The 15,760-nt window shown below is 52.9% G+C and overlaps 1 protein-coding gene across 3 annotated transcripts in view; it reads left to right on the top strand.

The window, feature by feature from the left end:
- The window catches only part of LINGO1 (leucine rich repeat and Ig domain containing 1), a 195,861-nt gene that overhangs the window by 111,355 nt on the left and 68,746 nt on the right, over nucleotides 1–15,760 (top strand). For 2 of the 3 annotated variants that reach the window (XM_086711270.1, XM_086711272.1), the window contains one exon: nucleotides 7,943–8,117. The gene's annotated coding sequence lies outside the window, so the exon portion shown is untranslated. Of the gene's footprint in view, nucleotides 1–376; nucleotides 555–7,942; nucleotides 8,118–15,760 lie in introns of those variants that run through there. The other variant, XM_086711271.1, reaches the window with a different exon arrangement.

Here is a 15,760-nt window from a genome sequence, read left to right on the forward strand (position 1 = left end):
CCTTCGGGTGACTATTATTAGCTCCATTTACAAGATGGGGAAATAGAAGTTCAAAGAGGCTCAGGGACTCCCCCAGGGTGACCTGCTGTCACCAAGGCATTGTCAGGCCTCTACCCCAGGTCTGGCATCTTTTCAGGCTCCTAAGTGGAGGGAGTGAGGGAGAGTCTGAGGAAGAGGGGGAGGGAGGCTGGCGCCCGCCAGAAGCGTCAAACAGCTGCTGACTGTGACTTTCCGGGGAGGGGGTGTGGATGGGGGGTGGCTTTCTGAGTTGGTCCTGTTCCTCCCTCCCTCCCTCCCCCTCCCGTGGGAGAACCCTCACGATGAGAGAGGTTCCCGCCGCGCCCCCTCCCTGGAGAGGCCGGCAGTTTGCCTTTTCAGAGGATAATTCCCCATTATACAGAGATATTTAGCCTAATAGAAGCCGACAGATCATTCAGGGCAGTAATGTACTCCGGCTTCAAGCGTTTAGTTTCCTCGGCCTGAACTCTCAGATTAAAGGCTCCTTGCTCGTGCCGCCCCACAACGATGCCTGTGACCTTGACTGCAGTGATGGGGTAGGTTTCTCCCTCCCTCTTTCCCTCCTCCTTCTTTGCTGGCTTCCTCCACCCTCCCTCTCTCTCTCTTTCTTGGGGAAAAAAAAAAAGGTATTTTCCTTCTTAAATATTCAGTCGAGAGGCTGTTGCTTAAACCCTGCATGCTCTGGGGACAGGCAGATTGTGCTTGACTGCCAGCGGGGCACGGGAACACCTGGCTGGCCCAGAACACTCGCTCAGCCACATGGGGCCAGCGGGTGTGCTGAGCCTGGTGGGCAGTCTGGATGCTGGACCCTGTGGCTGGGCGTGGGCCCATGGAAGCCGGGCAGATGGTCTTCCCCGGGCTACGACTTCTCCCCTTTCCCCCTCTGCCCACCCCCTGCCCTTGTCCCTGGGCTGGCTCCCAGGGGCCTGGCCCAGTACCCTCAGTGAATGGGAGACTCCTAGGGCAGGAGGTTTCATCTGATCCTCGGGCCTGGACATCCGGGGAAGGATCTAGGGAACACTAGTGGCTGGATTTGAGGGGCAGATGGCAGCAGAAGTGGCGCCTGACAGCCGTTCATTGATCAAGAGGGTGGCTTCCGGAGCTGTCTCGTTCTGGCCCCCGCAGGATCCACTTGTCAATTCATCCATCCAGGCTGCCCTCTGTCTTTCCTTTGTCTTACCTTCTCACCCCTCTCTCTGCTGCCCCTGCCCCCCTGTCATCTGCTCACCAGGCTGCCTTTTTGAGCTGCCTTGTGCTTCTGTACAGGCAGCAGGGGGCATGTGAAAGCACCAGGTATCTGGATTCAAGCTGGTCCTGGGTTCAAACCCGGACTCCGGGACTTACGAGCTGTTTCTGTTCTATTTAATATTTTGAATTGGGACAAGTTCCTTAATCTCTCTGAAGCTTCATTCTCTCACCTGTAAAGTAAGAGCATCCTGAGGGCTCAGGGCGTGATGTGGCGAGGAGTGGCACTAGGTCTGGCAGCCCTCCCGGGCCCCTCCCCCAGATGCTTCGGCCTCTCCTACCCAGATGCCCTCTGTCCCTCTTGGCTAGAAAAAGGGAAGGTGGTCAGGAGGGGTGCCTGGCAAGGCGGGCTCTGGTTCTCCCACTCACAAGCTGCCTGTACAGAAGTATGAAGTATGAAGGGAAGAATGAGGCCGAGTTGGGGGGACCTTTCATGAGTTCATTTTCTGGGCAAAGCCTAGTGTATGGGCACAGGTCTGATTTGAAGGAATCAACTTAAGGGGCTGTGGCTGGACTGCCAGGGGAAGACAGGGGAGGATGTAGGAGCAGGGGCCTGTGTAGCCTGGGAGGAGTAGCCATCTGGGCTGGGACTCCCCTCCCAGGTTGCCCAGGGATGGGCAGAAAGAACCTGCAGCCATCAGGGATGAGGAGTGTTGGCAGCTGGATGAAACCCCAGGTGGAGGAGAAATTTCTGCACTTTCTGGAGCAGGGGTGGTGGGATGACCACTGGGGGTGAAGGAGGGGAAGTCCCTCTTAGGTGTTTGAACACAGAGGGAATCTGGGGCTGATGTGCTATGGGAACTTGGGCTGGTCCCGTTTCTTCTCTGGGCCTCAATTTCCTCCTCCTATAAATGAGGTTGATCATCCTGTCCTGTGTGCCTCATGGGGTGGGCAGAAGATCCAGTTAGAGAATATATGGGCATGTTCAGTGATCTATAATGTAGTACTAATGATAACTATCATTCTGGTGATTACCTTGCTTTCTTTCCACTCTGTGTGACACCCACTTTGATCCACGCAATCTAGCCCTGATTCATATGCTGATAGAATTAAACATGGCTGAAAGCAACCTCTCCATTTAGTGCGAAATCTCCACCCAACATACATGGTCCCCAGACCTCCACTTGCATGCCCCCAGGGACAGGGAGCTCACTGCTCCTCATGATGGGCAAAAGACTGTCTCCCTAGAATCTTTTTTTCACTGGGCTCAGTTCTGCTCTCTGGGCACATAAATGCTAAGTGTCTTTGTCAGAGACTTAGAGTCCTGACCAGGCCCTTGAGGCTTCCCCAGGGAACCTGGGTTCCAGGCCCACCTCTTCCTGTCAAGGCCCCAGTGAGCAGATTTCACATTATCAAAGACCTTCTATATGGGTACATAGATGCCTGGGCGTGGCGTTCTGGAAGTAACTGCACTGTGCACTGTCTCCAGAGCTGAAGCAATGGGCTCACCCAGCCTCTATGTCTCCTGGCCACCAGGCTCCATGGAGTCCACGACTAGAGTCCTTGGCCACTCTCTATAGTAGTGGTTCTTGGAGCTCCTCACAGAGTTTACCCCAGGTTCTGGTAACTCTCTCTTATATACTGTTGTCTATTCCTAGGGCACATGGAAGGCTTTGAATAAGAGACCCTGCCTCCCTAATTGACCCCTCTTAGGCTGGACCTACCTTCAAGGCTCCATTGTAGTCTCTGCCAGAAAAGTTGTTCCAGGCAGGGCCAAGGACCAGCCCTGCTAGTGCCAGTGAGAAGCCTCCCCAGGAGCCAGTGTGACCTACTTTCCCACACTCCTGGATGTGGTTATTTAGCTAACCACTGAGTGACCCAGCCCATGGCTTTCTGCCTCCTCCACAAGGATGTCATGAGGGCCTTGCTCATGGCTGGCTGGAATGCATTTCATCCTTTCAAACAGCTAAGAGAGGACATGCAGTTATCCTGCGAGATTCTGTGGATAACTGAAGTCAAACTTGCCATTGTCTTTCCTGTGTTCTGTGTAGCACTTCTAGAATTTCTATTAGAATGGATGTGAAGCCTACTGGTCTGAGCCCAAATTGGCTCTTTTAGCCACCCCCTCTTTTTTTTTTTATTTTTTTAAGTTTATTTATTTATTTTGAGAGAGAGGGGGAGAGAGAGAGAGAGAGAGAGGCAGAGAGAGGGAGAGACAAAATCTGAAGCAGGCTCTGTGTTGTCAGCACAGAGCCCGACATGGGGCTCGAACTCACAAACTGTGAGATCATGACCTGAGCCGAGACCAAGAGTTGGATGCTTAACTGACTGAGCCACCCAGGTGCCCCCAGCCCCCCTTTTAAAACAAAAGGGGAAGGATGCTAATATTTATAAATGCCAGTTCTTGACATATATCATTTCACTGACTCTTCATCACAGCCTTGTGTGGGAGGATTGTGGTTGCCTCTCAGAAGAGGAGGGAGCTGAGCCTTGGGAAGAGGCAGAACTTACTCAGGGTCCTGCAGCTAGCAAGAGGCAGAGCTAAGGCTCCAAAGCCTGATTTTCCCCAGCCTCTGTGCTCACAGGCCCAGCCAGCTGAAGGTCTGCTCTGGGCCAGCCACCCGCCTCTCTTGTCCTGCCCGAACCTGTGTTCTTTCTTGGGCAGTCTTGTCAGCCTGGGGGTGGGACCCAATCTCTGCTCCTCCCACAGACCACACACAGGACCAGGGAACAGAGCAGGGGCTCTGGCAGAAAGATGCAGAAAGATGTGAGGCTCAGTATGGGCAGGGGGGGAGGGCAGTTTTCATGGCCCTTGCTCATCTGCTGTGTCAGTTTCTAATGGTTTAAGTTTTACTGGGGGGGTGGTTGTAAAAGCAGGACGTGTGTGTGGTAGAAGATAGGAGTCATCCTTGATTCCTTTCCTTGCCCACTCCCTCACATCCAGCCATCTGTGGAGGGGCTCTGCTACAGCACGCACTCCGAATCTGTTGAGTCCGCCCTCAGCTGGCCCAGGCGCCACGTGACCGGCAGCTGTGACAGCCAGCCCACTGGGTCCTTGCTCTCCTGCCCGCGCCTTTAAACCCAGTCTCCACTCAGCAGCCCCAGGGAACTTTTCACAATGAAGGAAAAGTCGCAGCCTTTTCATCACACTGGAGGGGAAGCTGAAAGCCCTTACCTCCGTCCCGAGGGCCCAGCCTCCCTCTGCTTCATTCCTCACAGTTGCCCACACTCTGCCCACCTCATGCCAGGCCCCTGGCCTGCCTGCTGCTCCTCAGAAACACCGGGCTCCTGCCCACCTCTGCTCTCCTCCTCCTCCTGTCTAAGGAGAGACGGATTTCTTATCCTATAGGATATGAATATATGAATTCAGGTCTGACGTCTGCACAAAGACCTTCCCCCGACCCACCAGCTGGAGTAACCCCTAGTCCCACCCCAGGACCTCTCTCACACTACTTGGTTTGATGCTCTTATTTGGACTTGTTGCTCTTTGCAATGAACTTGCTCATTTATTTGCTTATCATCTGTACCCCCATCCCCTTGAGAGTGTCAAACTTGTCTGTTTTGTACCCCCACTCAATCTTCAGGACCAGCACTCACCCCCCCCTCCTGTTCTGCCTATTGTACACCTAGAATATAGTAAGTGCTCAGTAAGTATTTGGAGAAAAAAAAGAAAAATAACAGAAACATGGCAAGGAGAAATAGATTACACAATTGTGGATATAGGAGCAGTTAATAATGTCGTGTGTGTGTGTGTGAGTGTGTGAGTGAGTGTGTGTTTGTGTGTGTGTGTGTGTGTGTGTGTGGCTTGGAATCATCTGCTCTTTTAATGAGAGGGCTGGGCCTGAGCCTGAATCACTACATGCATGTGCATACTGGTCACACACACACAGACACACAAGACACACACACGCATGTGCACACGTATGTGTTTCCCTGTTGGGTAGCAGCGTAATCTCTGGTGAGGTGTTTCACCTTTTAGGCCTCAGTTGCTCCACCTGTGGAATGGGGCTTCTGGGGCTGGAGGTGGAGGCCTGGATGTCATGGCCTCTGGATGTCAGCCCTTGCCTGTGGAGGGACACCATGGGCAGTGTGCCCACTGGCCTGCCGGGCTGTACTGAGCAGGCTGGGAGGTGTTTAGATAAGTCCGCTTGTCACAGGGCTGCTTCCCGTTGACCTCTGAGGTGAGGATCTCGCCCAGGCAGGAGGGAGTGGGGGGGGGGGGGCGGCAGGAAGTGGGCACAGAGGCCTGAAGACGTGAGCTTTGCTGCTAGAAGGTGGATTGCGTTCACAGTTGAGGTCTCTTGGATGCACCAGTAGCTTGACCTTGATGTGTTTCCATTTTTGTGTGCGTGCTTGCGTTTTAAAAAATATTTCAGTACATTAATTTTATTTCTTGAAACTTTTTCTTGCAATTGCCACAGAAAGAATTTTTATGAAATTTAAAAGGGAAAAAAACCACGCACACACCTGTATTTTCACCAACCCAGGACAACAACTGTCCCCTGCCTGCCTCCTTGCCCTTTTCCTGTGAAGACAATACTGGGACCTTGCAGAACATGTTGGGGGGGGGGGGGTAGAAGGGCTCTTGACCTTAGACAAGTTACTTCATCTCTCTCTATAGGCCTTAGTTTCCTCATCCAAAAAAAGGTAATGCATCATAATTGTGCCCTCTTACAGTTCTTATGCAGATTACATGAGTCAACATTTATAAAGCACTTAGAAAGGTGCCTGGCACTTAGTATGTGTTTGTTAAATAAAAGGAGTAAATAAATAGAAAGGAAGGGACACTCATAATGCTGCCATCATGGCACGAAGAGGCAGCTGTGGAAGTTTGTCCTTAGGGTCAGAAATCAAGAGCTCAAGCCCTGACTCTGCCCTTAGTCCCCCATGTAACCAGGAGCACATATGGCTTCTTTAAGATTCAGCTCCTCTGTCTGTAAAATGGGTATGTAATCTGCACCCCATGATGCTGCTGCACAGGGTGAGGGGTAACGGATGCACATGGGCTCAGTGAGCACAGGGCCCCTGCACAGCACTGCAACCCAGTCCCCACCTTCATCCGTCTTCTCAGTTTTCTTGCTCAATATTGTTATAGCTCCGTGTTGCTACCAGCCTCCGTGTTTATCATTTTTAATGGCTGTGTGATATTCCATTGAGCAGAGGTGTCACAACGCACTTTGTCATCTCTATTGTGGGATGTTTAGGCAGCTTCCAGTATCTTGCTGCTATAAATAACCTTTCCGTGAACATCTCTGTGGCTGGAGCACTTCCCCTCTGATGGATGATTTCTCCAGGCAACTTCAGTGACATTCATTGAGGCTGCTTTATCGGGAGGACTGAGGGGCGGGCAGTGGGACTAGGAGCTGGGGGAACAAGGTTCTGGTTTTTCCTTTGTCTGTCTGCCACTCTCTCACACACTCTCTCTGTATGACCTTGAGCAAATCCCTTCCTTTCTCTGGACCTCAGTTTTCTTCAAGTGTTGTGGCCAGGGACTGAGAGAGGCTTGGTCCAGAGCTGTGCTGTCCCCTGTGGCAGCCACTAGCCATCTGTGGCTATTTTTATTTAAATATAAATTAATTAAGGGGCACCTGGGGGGCTCAGTCAGTTAGGCGTCCAGCTCTTGATTTTGGCTCAGGTCGTGATCTCACAGTTCATGAGTTCGGGCTCCATGACAGGCTCCATGCTGTCAGCACAGAGCCTGCTTGGAATTCTCTCTCTCTCCCTCTCCCTCTGTTCCTCCCTGGCTCACGCGTGCTCATGCTCTCTCCCCCTTTCTCTCTCTCTCTCAAAATAAAAAATAAACTTTAAATAAATAAATAAATAAATAAATAAATAAATAAATATTAATTAAATAAACTTTAAAAACCAGTTTCTTAGTTAGCCACACTGTGCATGTTTCAGAACCCAGTTGTGGCTGCCCGTGGCTACCACATTGGACAGCACAGGTATAGAACATGCCCATCATTGCGGAAAGCTCTGCAGGACTGTGCCAGTCATCATGCCTTCTTCTGGAACTAAGAAGAGGGCAAACAGCCCTTAGCTCAGAGGACTCATTAAGGACCTAACAAGACTTAGTGGCTTTCCACAGGCCAGGGCCTCTGGTAGTGTCCAGAGTCTGAAATATCCATGTCCTGTGTCTTTCTCCAAGAGAGAAGCTGGGCAAGAATATGGGCCCAAGAGAGGTGGCCCCAGCAGGGGACAGTGCCCAAGGGAGGCCGGCATGAAGACAGAGTAGGTGGTCTCCTGATTTCTCAGCCGGGAGGGCAGCTGGAGGACAGGTGCCACAGCTCTCTGCGCTGTCCTCTCTGGATTCTTTTAGAAGTCTGGCCTAGAGAGCAAAGATTGCTGCCTCACTCATCTTGCCCTACGCTGGCTGCCTGGGGCCCTAAGCCCAGTTCTGGGCACTTGCTGGGAGAGGAGCTGTGAGAAGCCAGCCCACGGCACCAGGAAGAAGCTGCTTCCCTCCCCACCACCACTTGACATGCCCGCTCTGGCCACACCTGCCCCCTCCTCTCCCCTTCCACCTTCTGCAGTTGCTTTTCTGCAGCCTGGAGGTAGCACGGGGGCGGGGGAGAGGTACCCAGGGCAGGGGAATAGAGGAAGTAAGCGGAGAGAAACTTGGCTGGCTCTGGTCTCGCCTTTGCCGAAGCGTGGCTGCCTTCTGCCCTGCCCCCGTGCCCAATGCTCCTCTGTCCCCATATGAACCCTACTGCTCACTCTGGTTTCTCCTGTTTTCCAGGGATCCCATGGCCATGTCCTGGCTGCCTTGAGTCTGTGAGGCCACACAGCCTCCCACGTGCATCTCCAGGGCTCTGTCCCTGTCCAGCCCCGGGACCAGCTTCCGAGTCTACTCCTCACCCCAGCCCGGGGACGCCTCAAGCTTCAGGACTCAGTGGGGCACAGTAGCAGTCACGGTAGGTGGCGACCCCACTCTGCTCTCTCTTGGCTCCTGGGAATACTTAGCTGAGCCTTCTTGGTCTCTGGAATAGGAAGGATACCTTTCTGAACACCATATCTGTCACCGTATCCCTTTGGTTGCACATCGCAAAAAAACTTATTTCAATAAAATACAAGTATCAGCTCATGTAACTGAAGTATCCAGAGGTAGATGGGGCTTCTGGCAGGGCTTCATCCAGCGGTTCAGTGTGGCCAGGACCTGTTTTCTGTCTGCATTTCTCTGCTCCCTCTTCCTTGGTGGTGGCTCCATCTCTATGAGCATTTCACATGACATGGTCACAGGATGTCTGCCAACGGTTTCTGGGGCAGTATGCTTCCAGGTTTAAATCTGGGGTCAGGGGTGGAGACAAAATCTGCTTTCTTGATAGAACAAATAAAAGCCCTGGGGTTGATCTCTTGGGCCCTACTGGCAGGATTTGGATCATCCTGACCCCTTTAGCTGGGTCCACAGGTCTTGGAAACTTAAAGGGACTGGGGGTCAGGGTCTGTCCTTCCCCAACCATGTGACCAGGAATGAGGACAGGGTGTTTCCCCAAAGGAAGCTTGGGGTCCTGCTGGTAGAAGGAATTGCCCCCAACTGAGGGAGGCAAATAACAAATGATCGGTGGAGTCTCCCCAGCTTGGACAGCTTAAAGTCGGTCCCAGATAGATACAGGTGTGCTGTGGGTCCTTGGGCAGATCCCTATGCCTCTCTGAGCCTCAGTTTCCTTATCTGACGATGAACCTCACCTGGCAGGGGTGCTATGAGAACTACCTGAAACGATGTGTGGGAAGCACTGGTGTCTGTAGCAGGTGCTCAGTAAATCCTTTTCTGTGCCCCTTCCCTTTCTCTCCTGGGGAGTTTGGAACATCCTGTTTCCTTCAAACTTGGAAGGAGCTGCATAGGAAGTATTGTCAGGATCCCTAGAGGCAAAGTCTGAGACAAGGATTTGTGAACATGAGGTTCACTGAGGGTGGGCTTTTGGGAAAAGGGAGGAAGAGAAGAAGTTGGGGCAGGTATGAGAGCCCCATGAGTGAGGTCGTGGCCTTGGGCTGGTCCAGGGGGCCCTGGTGTAGAGTTGACACCACAGAATTGTCCCCTAGACAAAGTGGCCAGGCTTTTGTACCCCTGTATCGGTCACTGACTGTGGGCCATGCCTGCGGTGCCTGTGGGTGGCCCCCATTTGCAGAGGGCAATTCTCTGGAGAAGGGGGTGCAGTGAGCTGAGGAGGGGCTCTGGGAAGGCACCACTTAGTACAGGAAGGCAGGATCCGTGTCCCTGGCCTGGCCAGTCCTAGAGGAGCCCTGCGCTGCTGCCTCCGCTGGCTTTTGCTCCTCTGGCCCCAGACAGCAGTGCCAGTCCCTTCCACTCGCCTTTCAAGAATCTTTTCCACCCCAGGCCTCCGTGTCCTCCCTGTGCCCCCTGCCTCTTCCCTAATCATTCTTCTTTCCTCCCTTCAACTTTAGTCAGTCATGCAGTTCCCCCACCTACTATGCCCTTCCTTGCTCTCTACCCCATCCTCTTTTTCAGGCCTGTGTGGGTCCCTCCGTCTCTGCTCACTGCTCCAGCCAATGTTTATCTCCTTTAGTCCTTCCTCCAGCTCCACCCTTTTTACAGATGGAAAGGCCAAGGCCCAGTGTGTACTTCCTCACGAATACTTTGTGGGTTCCTACAGCAGTGCCAGAGTGTGTTGCTCTCTTTGCCTTGGCCACTAGGAAGCTCATAGCTGGTTTGTGGCCCATCTCTGAGAAGTGCTGAGGATGCTGGCATACATACAGTTGCTCAGTCGCCTTCCCTCTGACTTCTCTCTCATTTTCTCCTTTTTCTGATTTCTTTTCTTATTTTTCAGCTTGTGCTTTCTCGGCAGCCTCAAACTCTTTTAGAAGGTGGTGGGGTATAAAAAACCAAGAGTGGCCTTGGTTAAAACATTCAGCCAAATACTAGGCTTTCCCCTTCCTAAGGGTAGCTGGGGTGGGAGAGTCTCCCTCAGCCCTAGGGCTGAGCCTGTCCCCAAGGAGACACCAAAGCCTGACCACGGTAGCCCCGGCATAGCACCCATCCTGCCCTCCGTGGGTCGGGAATGACATTGTTCTGCTTCCTACCCTTTTCCCTCCCCCCTTTTCATCTTATCAGAAGCTAATGAAAGAGGCTGGGAAACCCAATCCTCTGGTAATTAAATTTACTTAACGGGTATTCAAGTGGAGTAATGAGAAGTTTAATGCAGTGATTAGATTTTTCTTTAATTAATTAAAATGAGAACCATGTGTCTTGCCAGCAAACCAACTTGACCCTCTGCTTGAAGAGTAGCAGCCAGGGATGGTGGGGGGCTTGGCTGCGTGGCCGGGGGCTGCAGGGTGGATGCAGGCCCCTGCCCTGACACCATAGTTCCTGGAAGTGAGCCTAGCTCTGATGTCCACCCAGGGCCGTCTCTGACCCCGCTCCCATTTCTGAGCCCTGCGAGTGCCAGGACCGGGTAGGCCCCGAGTCTCCCAGGGCCGAGGGATCCAACAGTCCCCACACTCAGACAGCTGAAAGTGGACCCGGAATGGAGGTTTCAGAGGGGGGTCGGCAAGCGTGGCTTAAAGCAAAGAGCACAGAGGAGGGATTTCAGGCACTGCGACAGATGGAGGCATTTTGGGATCACATTTCAATGCACGGGCCAGTGGACACCTTCACCTGCGTGTTGTCAGACCTGGGTTTACCTCCGTTGGCTTTATCAGGGCTAATGGAGTGAGGGCAGTGGGGTGGATAATCGAGAAATCTGAGATAACCCACAAAACACTTCTCCTTGACTTGGGAATGCAGTGATGCCAGAAGGCTGACCATCCTTGCTGTGTTTCTGAAGGCCAGTTAGGAATGCAAGGAAGTACTCCCCCCACACCGGCCCCTGAGCTGCCTCTGCAGGGGTCAGGTGGTGGCTCGGGTAACGGGAATATGAGAATCCCGGCATAGCTGTCTGGAATGGAGCACAGAACGGTCCTCGCCAGGGTAGAGGGTGGGCATAATGAGGACTGAGAAGACAGGTTGCAGCTCCCCAGGGGCAGAATATGTTGTTTTCGAGCAGTGGGTAAGGCTAGGGGGAGTCCTGAGCCCTTCATGGTGGAGAGGCAGAGAACTTCCTTTATTGAGCCTTGACCCTACACCCACACTGAACCTTGATCCTGGGCAGACTGAACCTTGATCCCAGTCCTAGACTGAACCCTGATCCCAGCCCCACACTTAGCCCAGCATTGTCACGCATATGCCAGCTGAGTAACAGGTGCTGGGGTGGGAGGGGTGAGGGGCCCTATTTGTCCATCCTCACTGCCAGCTCTCCTGCCTGTGGGCAGGACTCCTGTGCCAGGCCCCTCACTAGTCCCTGGAATGGCCAAGATGAGTCAGACATGGTCCCTGCCCACAGGGCCGGTGGGGGAGGCGACAAGCAAACAGGCACTGAGTGATCAGAGCTGAGGTGGGGGAGGCCCAGAGGGCTGAGGGCCCAGGATCTGTACTAAGAGCTTCCTCTGAAGGCAGGTGGGAGGGGGAGGTGCTGGAGGCGGGCCAGTGGGGAGGCTGACACTGGTCTGCAAGAGGTGAAGAGGATGGTGCCAGTGGGGGGCGGCAGGGGTGCTAGGGTGAGCGATTCTCTCCCCCCCCCCCCCCCCCCCCGCCCCATAAGAACTGGCTGTGACTCCTCCAGGCCATCCTCAGCTCTGGGGGAACCAAGGGACTCATGTGTGGGGAGGGTTGATGGGGTGCCCGGCACTGGGCTGATAACGTTACCTTACAAGGAAAGCATGTTTATCCATTGCATGAGGAGGAAACGAAGTGTGCAGGGACTGGCCTAATGCTACACGGCTGGCCGGGTGGGGCGGGTTCCCAGTGCTCGCCTGCCTGCGGGCCTGCACACTGCTGTTCTGTGGTCTGCAGGGGAATGAACTTACCCTGGGGGGGCAGGAGTCAGCTTCTGACTCCTCTACTCCCACCTGGGCGAATACAGCCCCAACACTGGTGGGGGCTGGGGGTTCGGTGCTTGAGCCCGGGCCAGTCAGATGGGCGTGTGGGGCTTCCTGATGCGACTGGAGCAGGAGCAGGGAGTGAGGGAAGAGAGGAGGGTCCTGTCTGGGTAGGGGACTAGCCCCAGGAACGAGGGTCTTCTGCTTTCTTTACCCCCCACTCCTCCCCTCTGCTAATCCCTCCCTCTAGATTCCTCTTCCGGCCCATTTCCCTTCTTCTTCTTTCCTTTCTGAAAAACCAGGCCTAGAGAAACCACCCAGCCAGCTGCCCACTGCTCCCATGTGGGGGAGGGACCTGCTCAAGACCGTGGGGCTCTGCCTCTCTTAGGTCTTTAAGGTAGAGTCTGAAATCACATTATCATGAACGTAAACACAAGGATTGCATTTGCATACTTCTCCTGGCCATGCGCACACACCAGTTCATGCTGCACAGGTAGATGCACCCAGGAAGCCACCCCTCTGTCCCAGGCACCATGCTGCCCCAGACGTGTTCATCTCTCCTGCCTGGATTCTGGGTGCGGTAAATCACTGCCTCATTTAATTCTCTCAACAGCCTGGGAGGTTATTTATACAGGTGAGGGAACCAGGCAAGGTCAGGAACTAGGCCCCAGTCACACCACCAAGTGCAAAGGTGAAGCTTGCCTGACAAGCTCAGATCCTAGGCCAAGCCACCCCTCCAGATTACCCCCACCTCGCCTCTGGGCAGTTCCCCCTCCCTCTTTCTCTCCCCAAACCTCCCCCCAAACCCCTCCGCATCCACTGCCACTTCGCTCCTTGCTGCATCCTCCAGCCAGATCCAAGGACTCTTTCCCAGGGCTCCCCACACGTTTCCACCTCCAGGCCCTTGTCCAAGCTGTTCCAGGCCCCTGAATTCCCCTCCCCAACTCCATCTGCTCCGTCCCCCTTCGTCTTACTAGGCTGGGCCCAAATGATGCCACTTCTTTCATGGAGACACCCTGTCTGCTCTCACTCTGATCAGAAGTCACCCCCCCACCCCTGCCCAGCACCATCCTCCAGCTCTTTCCTACCCGCCCCCCCCCCCCCCCATCTTAGGCTCTTGGCTTTCCTGTGTCTGACCTTGCATCTGTGTGAAAGGCAGGGCCCTGGCTTCCCAGGCCAGTTACCCCCAGAGCCTGGCGCACAGAAGCTGCACAGGAGGTAGCGGGGTCCTTGTCTTGGGAGGGGCTGCACCTCTACAAACTCATCCCTTTCCTCGGCAGTTCTGGCTCAGACGGCCTCTCACAGCAGTGGCCCCAGCCCCCTGAGGAGACCAGCCCCGTGGCCTGCCAGATGCTCACTGTAGCCCTGGCTGGTGAGGACGGGGGGCAGGCTTCTGGCCCCAGCAGACCTCCCTGTGCCCAAGTCCTGGAGGGCAAGAACAAGGCAAACCCACCTTTGGGGTTCACAGGAAAGTCTTGGGGCCACCAGGTACAGGTACCAGGGTAGTCCAGTGCTGGTGGACGGCTGCATGGGCACTCTGCCTGGCTGTACTCACTGGCTCTGCTGATGACTGGCTGTGTGACTTAGAACAAGTCATGTAGTCTTCCCGTGCCTCAGTTTCCTCATCTGTTAAATGAGGTGATGACAAACCTACCTAGCGTTGCTCTAAGGATTAAGCGAGTCAATACAGTGTAAAGCACATAGCACAGCCCTAACACAGACACACTGCGTGTGCTTCCTGGCAGTTGACTGTCACCATCACTATGGGAGGGAGCCTGGAGGCTGCGTAGGGCCCAGCATTCAGGGAGAGTTTCCAGTAGGTGGTGACACATGAGCACCAACTTGAAAGATGAGGCTCAGGGGCAGTGAAGGACATACCCAGACGAGGGAACCACACAGATGAAGACCCAGAGACAGTTTGGGGGACATACGAGGGATCTGGCTGTGTCTAGACTTAAGGTCGTAATAGACCAGGAGGCGATCCCAGCTGTTGGTACACAAAGGCTGTGTCCTGAGGGACCCTGGGTCCACACTGAGGGGTTTAGTCCTACTGCCTGTGAAGGGCCATGAAAGGGGGTACTTTTTCCCCTTTCTTTCTTTTTTAATATTTGCTCATGCAAAAACATTGAAACAGTACAGAAGTGTGTCCTGTTAAGTATGGAAGTTCCCTCTTTGCCCTTAAATCTTATTCTGCCAAGGTCTGGTGTACCTCCTTCCAGAACTTTTTCTGTGCCTTACAAATTTATTTATTGTATATTACTTTTTTTTTTAAGATTTTATTTTTAAGTTATCCCTACACCCAATGTGGGGCTCACACACAATCCCAAGATCAAAAGTTGCACACTCCACCGACTGAGCCAGCCAGGTGCCTCCGTATATTAATTTTAAAAAAATGGAATAGTATTATGCACATTATTCCATAACTTCCATTTTTCACTTCCCAGTGTGTTGTGGGCATCTGTCAGTGTCCCAGCATACGGGTGTGTGGTATTTTTAATGGTTGCCTAATATTCCCTTGTTTGGACATAGTGTAATTTATGTAACTATTCCTGGGTTGATGGATCTTTAGGTTGTCTTCAGTTTTTCACTCTTGCAAATAATGCTTCAGTGACCATCCTTGCATATCTGTCTTGCTGACATGTGTAAGCATTTGTGTGGGATTGATTTCTAGGCATGGAATTGCCCGGGTGAAGGGTATGTTTATTAAATTTTGCTGGGTAGTGCCACAGAGCTCTTCCAAAGGGCCAGGCCAGGTTATGCTCCCGCTCTCAGTATCTGTGGGTGGCCATTTCCCCATGCCGTCCTCTGCACTGAACATTATCAAGCTTTTTAATTTTTGCTAATCCAGGAAATCATCTTGCTGTGGTTTCAGCACTCACTTGCCTTCTCCCCAGCGAGGCTGAGCATCTTTTCATGCGGTTATGGACCATTTGTGTTTCCTCCTCTGTGAATTGACTGTTCATATCCTTTGCTCATTTTTCTTTCTTTTTTTCTTTTTCCTTTTTCTTATTGCTATAAAGGAGCTTTTAGATTATTAGGAATTTTAAAACTTCTTGTCTGTTGTGCGTGTTGAAAATATTTTCCCTAGTCTGCTGTTTGTCTTTTTAACTTTGTTTATGGTCTCTTTGGCCGTATAGAAGCTTTAGATCTTTATTTAGTCAAATCTGTCAGACTTCTCCTCAGGGCTTGTGAGTTTCACATCCTGCTTGGCCAGCCTTCCTGGAAGGGATTTAAGTGGAGGTCAGATGGGTGACTGGGTAAGGTCACTCGGATTGCCGGATTGTGTGAGGAGCACGGGTGGAGGGGGGACAGCAAGAGGATAGGAAGCAGGTGAGACCTTTGTGCTGGGGTGGGGGTAGGGGAAAACGGGAAGAAGGTGAGTTTGGGAAATATTCCGGGATCGACTGCCCATGATGATAGGATGCGAGGATGAGAAAGGGAGAGAAAAAGGACTTTGGGGTGATTCCCGGGTGTATGGCTAAATCGGGGACAGGATTAGGGAGGGAAATGCCTGCAGGTGCACACGAGTACTCACCTTGGCAGGAGCACGGCACATATGAATACACATACGCACACGCATGGACGTGCTTCAAGTTCTGGAGATTGGTGTCTAGACTGTGGCTCCATGGAGGGGGTATAGTGTGGGCTCTACTCTGTGGATTATCTGTTCTCTGCCAGGTACTGT

Source organism: Puma concolor, chromosome B3 (genome assembly GCF_028749965.1).
Source record: "Puma concolor isolate L17-30 chromosome B3, mPumCon1.1.hap2, whole genome shotgun sequence".
In the NCBI taxonomy this organism is placed as follows: domain Eukaryota; kingdom Metazoa; phylum Chordata; class Mammalia; order Carnivora; family Felidae; genus Puma; species Puma concolor.